Source organism: Aplidium turbinatum, chromosome 1, assembly GCF_918807975.1.
Source record: "Aplidium turbinatum chromosome 1, kaAplTurb1.1, whole genome shotgun sequence".
Classification (NCBI taxonomy): domain Eukaryota; kingdom Metazoa; phylum Chordata; class Ascidiacea; order Aplousobranchia; family Polyclinidae; genus Aplidium; species Aplidium turbinatum.
In genome coordinates, this window is record NC_137472.1 from 6,033,059 (window position 1) to 6,041,308 (window position 8,250).

The following is an 8,250-nucleotide window of genomic DNA, read 5'->3' on the forward strand; positions in this document are numbered from 1 at the left end:
TAGATGATGATTTTATTCGTAAGCAAACTGTTGCGTTCCAAATACACGAACAAATCTTACGAAGACGAACAAGAAGATTTTTTAAGTCAAGAACACTTGAATCATTTTTTTAATTCTTGCAATTATTTTAGAGAAATTTTGACTGTTATTAAAACATTTTGTTAAAATTAAAATCTTCGTGTTTCAGAATAGTCGCACAAAGCTTTTCAAAGCTCAAAAATAGTCGCACTAAGCTTTCCGAAGAAAATATTTAAACACGGACAGCTTACGCGAATAACGAATATTCGTGTTCGTACGAAGAACATAGCATATGACATCAGAAACATAAACAACAATCAAAGTTAAGGGGTCTCGATTAGGCAAAGCTGTGCTATCTCGATTTTGTGTGAGCAACATAGGAACAACATGGCGATGCCGATTACAGCGGAGGTGGTCAAAGCAATTACAGCAGGAAGTGTTTTCAAAACAAGTTTTCAAAACGAATAAAAATGTAAGTAGCTGTGTGTGATTGGCCGGGATTTTTTGCAACTAACTTCACGCATTTTCTTCTTCAGGCTTCATTCCCACTTCAAGTGGGTCACCGGTTCAGATTGCAGTCCTCTACATCACTCTGTCTACAGCATCTTCTTCATTCACTCCCACTATTTCCATATCTTCTGTCACACAATCTTTCCATATTCTTTTCGGTTTTCCTCGCTTTCTTTTCATCATCACCATGTGCCGTCTCCGATCCGGAGTTTAGCTGTCCATTGCTTCCACGTGTCACGTTCTTCCGCTATTCATTTTGCTCTTCCGATGCTTAACAAGTCAGCCCACTGCTTTACATCCTCTTCTCAATTTCGTCTCTTTCTTCCCCTACACCTCTTTCCTTCTACCATACCTTCAATAACCAATTGATGTAGTTGTCTTTCCGATCCTCTCATAATATGTCCTGCGAATTTCATCTTTAGTCTTGCTAAATTGTTTGCACATCTATCTTGAACTCCAATTCCTTTTCTAATTGCCTCATTTGTAATGTGTTTTGATATGATATTTTTAAAGTTCTTCTGTAACAGCAGAGTTGAAAAGCATTAATTTTTTTATGAATGAAGACCGGATTTTTTATTTGAAAGCCGCTTTCTTTTACTTACTTCCAACAGTGTTATTCTTCTTCCGACATAATCTCCATCTCTTACGGCGTGTCCCAACCATCAAACGTGTCTCTTTTAACTTGTCTTCCAACTCTCCGACTTGCATTCGTTCTCTGATAATTTCATTTCTTACTCTGTCCTGCCTTGTCAAGAGACCAATCGCAACATTTCCATTTCTGCCACTTGCATTTTCCCTGTGTTTTCACCGCATGCATCCCATGCATCTTTTCAATTACACATGACTCTTGTTATTTCCATCCACGCTCCTCATCCTGCCTGGCATCTCTTTATCACCTCTATGTCGCTCGTCACGCATCTTATTGTTTGATATTAATTCTTTCCGTTTTCTTATACTATAGCCGCTTGCGTAATGTTACGTTTCAGCATCATTAACCTAACGAAATTATTACGATATGTTTTATATGATTGAAACTTGTGGTTTAGCTCTGCAAAAGTTTTAATGGGAAAGCATGGTAAACAATTTCTTTCTTTGTGGCAACATAAATAATTAACATCTCGTGCATTTTCCACTTCTGTATGAAGCACAACATTGAAAAGTGCGTTTGCATCGTTGTTGGGAATTGTCTCTCGAATAAATTTATTGGGATTCCAAACAGTTGGACGACCGCGACAGCTATAAGCGACGTCTATTCGTAAAACACAATTCAATACGCCTAAATATATAATGAATAAGACTCAATTTACAAGTTTTACTATCAAACTGATGCTTGGTTTGGTTTTGAATCTTTATCCTCGGGCTGACAAAGCCTTGATTGCTTATTCCTGGTATTTTCGCATACTTGTAGAGGCTCTTGACGCAGGGCCGGTTACCGAGATTGACAGAGTGAAGTTTCCAATTGTTGAAGAACTGTTCCTGGATAATTATTCCATCCATTAAGTGCCGCTGAATGGAGAGCAGTCCTGAAATGCGTTGCTCAAGCGCACACCCCGAGAGTCGAACCTGCGCCGGGTGAACATACATGGTCTTTGTTCAAGTATAACTACAGTAACCTGTAGTGTAGGCTACTAGATTTATTTCTTCGGAAAAACCATCTTTGGGATATTTTCGTCGTTTATGACCACTATAACTTGTTTGATTACTGGGCTTGCTGAAAAACATCTGCAAATTTATCCAATACCTTTAAGTAAAATTTTACAAAGCGATCTTGTTCTTAAGTAAGCTATTTATTACTAATAATAACAATTGTTTTAAATGTATAGTCATAATTACTTGTTGGTAGATGATGATTTTATTCGGAAGCAAACTGTTGCGTTCCAAATACACGAACAAATCTTACGAAGATGAACACGAAGACTTTTTATGTCAAAAACACTTGAATCACTTTTTTAATTCGTGCAATTATTTAGAGAAATTTTGACTGTTCTTAAAATATTTTGATAAAATTAAAATCTTCGTGTTTAAAAAGAGTCGCACAAAGCTTTCAGAAGAAAATATATAAACACGAACGGCTTACACGAGTAACGAATATTCGTGTTTGTACGAAGAGCATAGTATATGGCACCAGAAACATAAATAACAATCAAAGTTAAGGGGTCTCGATTAGGCAAAGCTGTGCTATCTGGATTTTGTGTGAGCAACGCAGAAACAATAACATGGCAATGCCGATTACAGCGGAGGTGGTCAAAGCGATTACAGCGGTGGTAGTCAAAGTGATTACAGCGGAAAGTGTTACAAAAAAGTTTTCAAAACAAATAAAAAAAGTAAGTAGCTGTGTGTGATTGGCCGGGATTTTTTGCAACTAACTTCACGCATTTTCTTCTTCTGGCTTTATTCCCACTTCAAGTGAGTCGCCGATGCAGATTGCAGTCCTCTACAATCTACATCACTCTGTCAGCAGCATTTTTTCCTTCACTCCCACTATTTCCATATCTTCTGTCACATCATCTACAATCCACATCACTCTGTCAGCAGCATCTTCCTCCTTCACTCCCACTATTTCCATATCTTCTGCCACATCATCTACAATCTACGTCACTCTGTAAGCAGCATCTTCCTCCTTCACTCCCATTATTTGCATATCTTCTGTCACTCAATCTCTCCATTTTCTTTTCGGCCTTGCTTGCTTTCTTTTTATCATCATCATGTGCCGTCTGAGATACAAAGTTTGGCTGTAAATTGCTTCCACATGTCACGTTCTTCCGCTATACTCTATGCTTCTCCGATGCTTGACAAATCCTACTGTTGTACATCATCCCCCTCAAGTTCGTCTCTTTCTTCCCCTGCACCGATTTCTTCCCACCATACTTTCAATAACCAATTGATGCAGTTGTCCTGCCGATCCTTTCGTCGTCGTCTGAGCTTCTGGAGCCGAGGGTCTATCCTTTTACCACCCCAGATTCACGATGTTCCCGGACTACACTGGAAGGCTGCTAGAGAGCAGCCAGTCTTTAGTTTCATCATCCATGACGCGCAGACCTTCCACTCCGTTAGGTGGCTTGAAGATGGTACAGTCATTGATGATGTGGTCTGCGGTCTGTTCCTCGGCACCACATTCACAGGAGGAGGAAGAAGCCATTCCCCATTGGTGCATGGTTGAGCGGAAAAGGCCGACGCCCGTACGGAGACGGTTGAGGCGCACCCACGCCTGTCTCTGTAGTGTCAGGCCGATTGGGCGTGTGTCGGCGTCGGGGATGAGTGAATGGAGTCTGGTGGTGCTTGACCTCCATTCAGAATTCCATTTATGGTCCGCCCAAGTAGCCGCAGAGATGTCTTGTTCATCAGCTTCGTTGATCAGAAGCTGAGCGGCTGGCGCGAATGGGTGTCTTGATTTCAGTCGGCGGGGGTGCCCGTTTGGGAAGGCAGAGATCTTGTGGTGGAGAAGATGATTACGCTCCAGTGCCCGTCGACCGAGGGACAGAGTGGCTTCTTCGCGACGAAGCTCAGCAGGTTGGATGCCAGCGAGAATGGGGAGATTGTCCAATGGTGTGGGACGCAGGCATCCGGTCACTGTGCGCAGGGCGCTTTTTATGGCAGTGTCGATGTTGTGGCAGTGAGCACTGCGGCACCAGACAGGTGCACAGTACTCTGCTGAAGAGTAGACAAGGGCTAAGGCTGCTATTCGCAAAGTGTCAGCCCTCGCCCCCCAGCTAGAGCCTGCCAGGCGCTTCAGTAATGCAGCGCGGGATGTCAGTTTCTTGCGCAGTGACACCAAATGGTGGCGGTATGTGAGCGATCTGTCTAGTGTCACCCCAAGGTATCTTGGCTCGGGGCAGAAGGACAGAGGTTTTCCGTTGTTGTGGACATGTAGCTCACGATCAGCTTCCCGATTGTGTAGGTGGAAAGCTGCTGCCACAGTTTTGGTTTCGCTGAGTTTCAGTCGCCAGTTCAGGAGATAAGCTGAGATGGTTTGCATGTCCTGGCTCAAGGTGTCTTCTAGATTTTCCCACGACTTTGTGGAGTGGAGAATTGCCAGATCGTCCGCATAAGCGTATTTTGCGGAGACCGTGGTTGGCAGGTCGTGGGTGTAGATGTTGAAAGAAGTGGAGCCAGGACCGATCCCTTTGGGACGCCGTTTTTCAGGCGTCTCAGTCTGCTTCGCCGTGGGTTGCCGGTGGTGAGGGTGAAGCTTCGATTCCTGACGAGTTCCATAATCATATGGACCATATGTCGGTCAGGAAGCAGGCGAAGCAGCTTGTAAGTAAGGCCGCGATGCCATACGGTATCGTAGGCAGCTGTGAGATCTAGAAAAACAGCGCCGGCCTTCTTTTTTGCCTCAAAGCAGTCCTCGATGTCTTGGGTCAACAGTGTGACCTGATCTACAGTGGATTTTCCGCGCCGAAACCCAGCTTGCTCTTTTGGAAGGTGCGGGTCGATGATTGGGTTGACGCGGGCATAGATCAGTCTTTCGAGGATCTTGAAAGGAACACAGAGGAGGGATATCGGACGATAACTCCTTGGGTCCTCTGGTGGCTTGTGAGGCTTATGGATCGCAACTACTAAAGCTCTTCTCCAGATTTTTGGGATTGTGAGGTGGTGCAGGCAGGAAGAGAGGAATCTACGTAACCAGGACTTTAGGGCATGGCCAGCATGGAGCACAAGCTCAGGGCAGATCTTATCGGGCCCTGGAGACTTGTGTGGTTTCACTAGGCGGAGGGCGGTGGCGAATTCCTCTGGAGTGAAGTCTCCAGAGATTGTTTCTTCTGGTGGTGTTTCCATTCGCCATAGAGCAGACACTTCCTTGGCAACAAGGCGGGATGCCTTGCGGTCCTTTGTCTTGTACACCCTGTTCTGCACTAGCTGGGAAGCGATGGCATTAGCAGAAACGGGGCACTGACGAGGGGAGTTTGCTGAGCGCCCAGTGAGGTTGTTGATGATGCTCCATGCTTTGCGGCTTGAGTGTGAGAAGTCGATGGTTTGGACAGCTTCGTTCCACCGCTCAAGCTTCTTTGTGTCCAGCCGCTCAAGTAGTCTGGTGGCGGCGGTGTTTGAAGCAGCACCACTTGTGGCGGCTAGGTATGAGCGGTAGAGAGTTTCACACTCAGAGTCCCAGCATGGTTTATAGCTGGTTCGATGGCCACGTGGTATTGTGGCCTTTGCCGCAGTTATTATGACATTGCAGAAGTCCTGGTATGCCTCGTCTGCGTTGCATGTTTCAGTCGGTGGTAACTTTGCAGCAGACTCATTGGTCAGGAGGCTGTATTGATTCCAATCGGCTTTTTTGAAGTTCCATCGCTTCACCGGTGAACTCGGGACAGGAGCCACAAGTTTTGGGGCGGTGATGAGGGACGGCCGGTGTTGGGACCGCGGGAACTTCTCAAGCACACGTCTGTCTGGAAGAGAGCTGTCGACACTCGCGAAGGCCAAGTCAGGGTTTGTCCCTGTTCCCCAGCGGCCGGAGTGAAAACTGGCTGGTTCCTTTGGGTTGAATAGGAGGGCAAGATGGTTTGTAGAGGCCCAGTCAGCCAGCAATTCTCCGTCGCTGCTTGTGTTGTTGCAGCCCCAGTCGATGTGCTGGCAGTTGAAGTCGCCAGCGTAGAGACTGGGGGAGGGGAACGTTGGAAGGGATGATGGCAACATTCGCGAGGGTGGGGGCTTGTAGATGTTGACGATGTTGTAGTCTGAGATACATATGCACACCCACTCAATCTCGGCATCAGTTGGAGATTGGTCGACAAACGTCCACTTCAGGCTCTCATGCACAAACGTGGCAATGCCGTGCTTCCTGCTTAAGGTAGGCCCGGCTAGCGTGTAGTTGGGAATGGCTAGCTTATCTGCAGAAGTGCAGTGGGTCTCCTGGAGGAGGATGACGAGTGCCCGGTTGGTATGGGCAAGCTGCTCCACGACTTTGGTCTTGCTTGTTGTGTAGCCTTCTATGTTGAGCTGCAGAATGGTGGGGCGTCTGAACTTGCTATCAATTGCCCCTTGCAGCTGTGCCGTCCGGGTGGAGGCTCTTTGTTGACAAATTTCGTTTCTCATCTGGTTGAAAGCAGATGGTACTCACAGGATGGGGCACGAGGAGCCATTTGTCGTCCATCCCATGGACGACAAATGGCGATCCTTTCAAAATGTGTTACGCGAATTTCATCTTTTGTTTTGCTAAATCGTTTGTCCATCTACCTTGCACTCTAATTTCGAATTTGGCACGTCTCTCTCAGCTTGTCTTCCATCTCTCCGACTTGTGTTCGTTCTCTGATGATTTCATTTCTTACTCTGTTTTCCTTTGTCAACTCCAGAGACCATTGCAACATTTTTATTTCTGCCACTTGCATTTTCCCTGTGTTTTCGTCAAGGCTACCGCCTGCATCCCATACAAGATTATTGGTCTTACCAACGTTTTATAAACTTTCTCCTTCAGCTTTTCCGGCACCATTCTGTCACACATCACACATGACTCTTGTTATTTCCATCCACGCTTCACATCCTGTTTGACATCTCTTTATCACCTCTATGTCGCTCGTCACGCATCTTATTGTTTGATATTAATTTTTTTCGTTTTCTTATACTATAGCCGCTTGCGTAATGTTACGTTTCAGCATTATTAATCTAACGAAATTATTACAATATGTTTTATATGATTGAAACTTGTGGTTTAGGTCTGCAAAAGTTTTATTGGGAAAGCATGGTCGACAATTTTTTTCTTGGTGGCAACACGAATATTTAACATCTCGTGCATTTTCCACTTCTATATGAAGCACAACATTGAAAAGTCTTTATTTACATCTTTGTTGGATTTGTCTTTCGAAAAACTTTATTGGGATTCCGAACAGTTGGACGACCACGGCAGCTCTAAGCGACGTATATTCGTAAAACACAATTTAAAACGCTTAAATAATGAAGTCTCAATTTACAAGTTTTACTATCAAACTGATGCTTGGTTTGGTTTTGAATCTTTATCCTCGGACTGACAAAGCTTTGATAGGTTATTTCTGGTAGTTTCGCATACTTGTAGAGGCTCTTGACGCAGGGCCGGTTACCGAGATTGACAGAGTGAAGTTTCCGATTGTTGAAGTGCTGTTGCCGGGTAATTATTCCATCCACTAGGTGCCGCTGAATAGAGAGTAGTCCTTAGAATGCGTTGCTCAAGCGCACACCCCGAGAGTCGAACCTGCGCCGCGTGATCTTGAGCCGAGCGCGTTACAACTGATGTAAAGGGGCGGACTAATGGCAGACTAGTGCTGAAATATTTGCATCTGTTTAACGGTCTTCAAACTTTTGATAGACGATGTTTGAAGTTTGCGTCGATTTTTCAATTTATTCGTGTCATTACCGTAAAATATTTGCATGGTCTTTGTTCAAGTATAATCTTTTTTCATATACATTACAGATAAAAAAAGTTCAATCTGGGCACAATGAAGTGGGAAGGACCTTGAAAAAGTCGTCGCTGCTGAAGATTTTTATTTACTTTCTACATGAGAAACAATCGTGTCAGCTTTTTTCCTGAGCTCCATAAACAACACTCAAACATCACCAAATAACTGTAATGCTTGAATACTGAAAACAATTGGATGTTCATCAGGACAATTATCGTTTCTAGTACTAGTTGCAACGTTCATCTGATGAAAGTGAAAGTAAAAGCAACAACAAACACATTGATTTATTTCTTCACTGACGTGTCTTGCACCATGACAATGCACAATTGCACATACTCAGAACAAATAA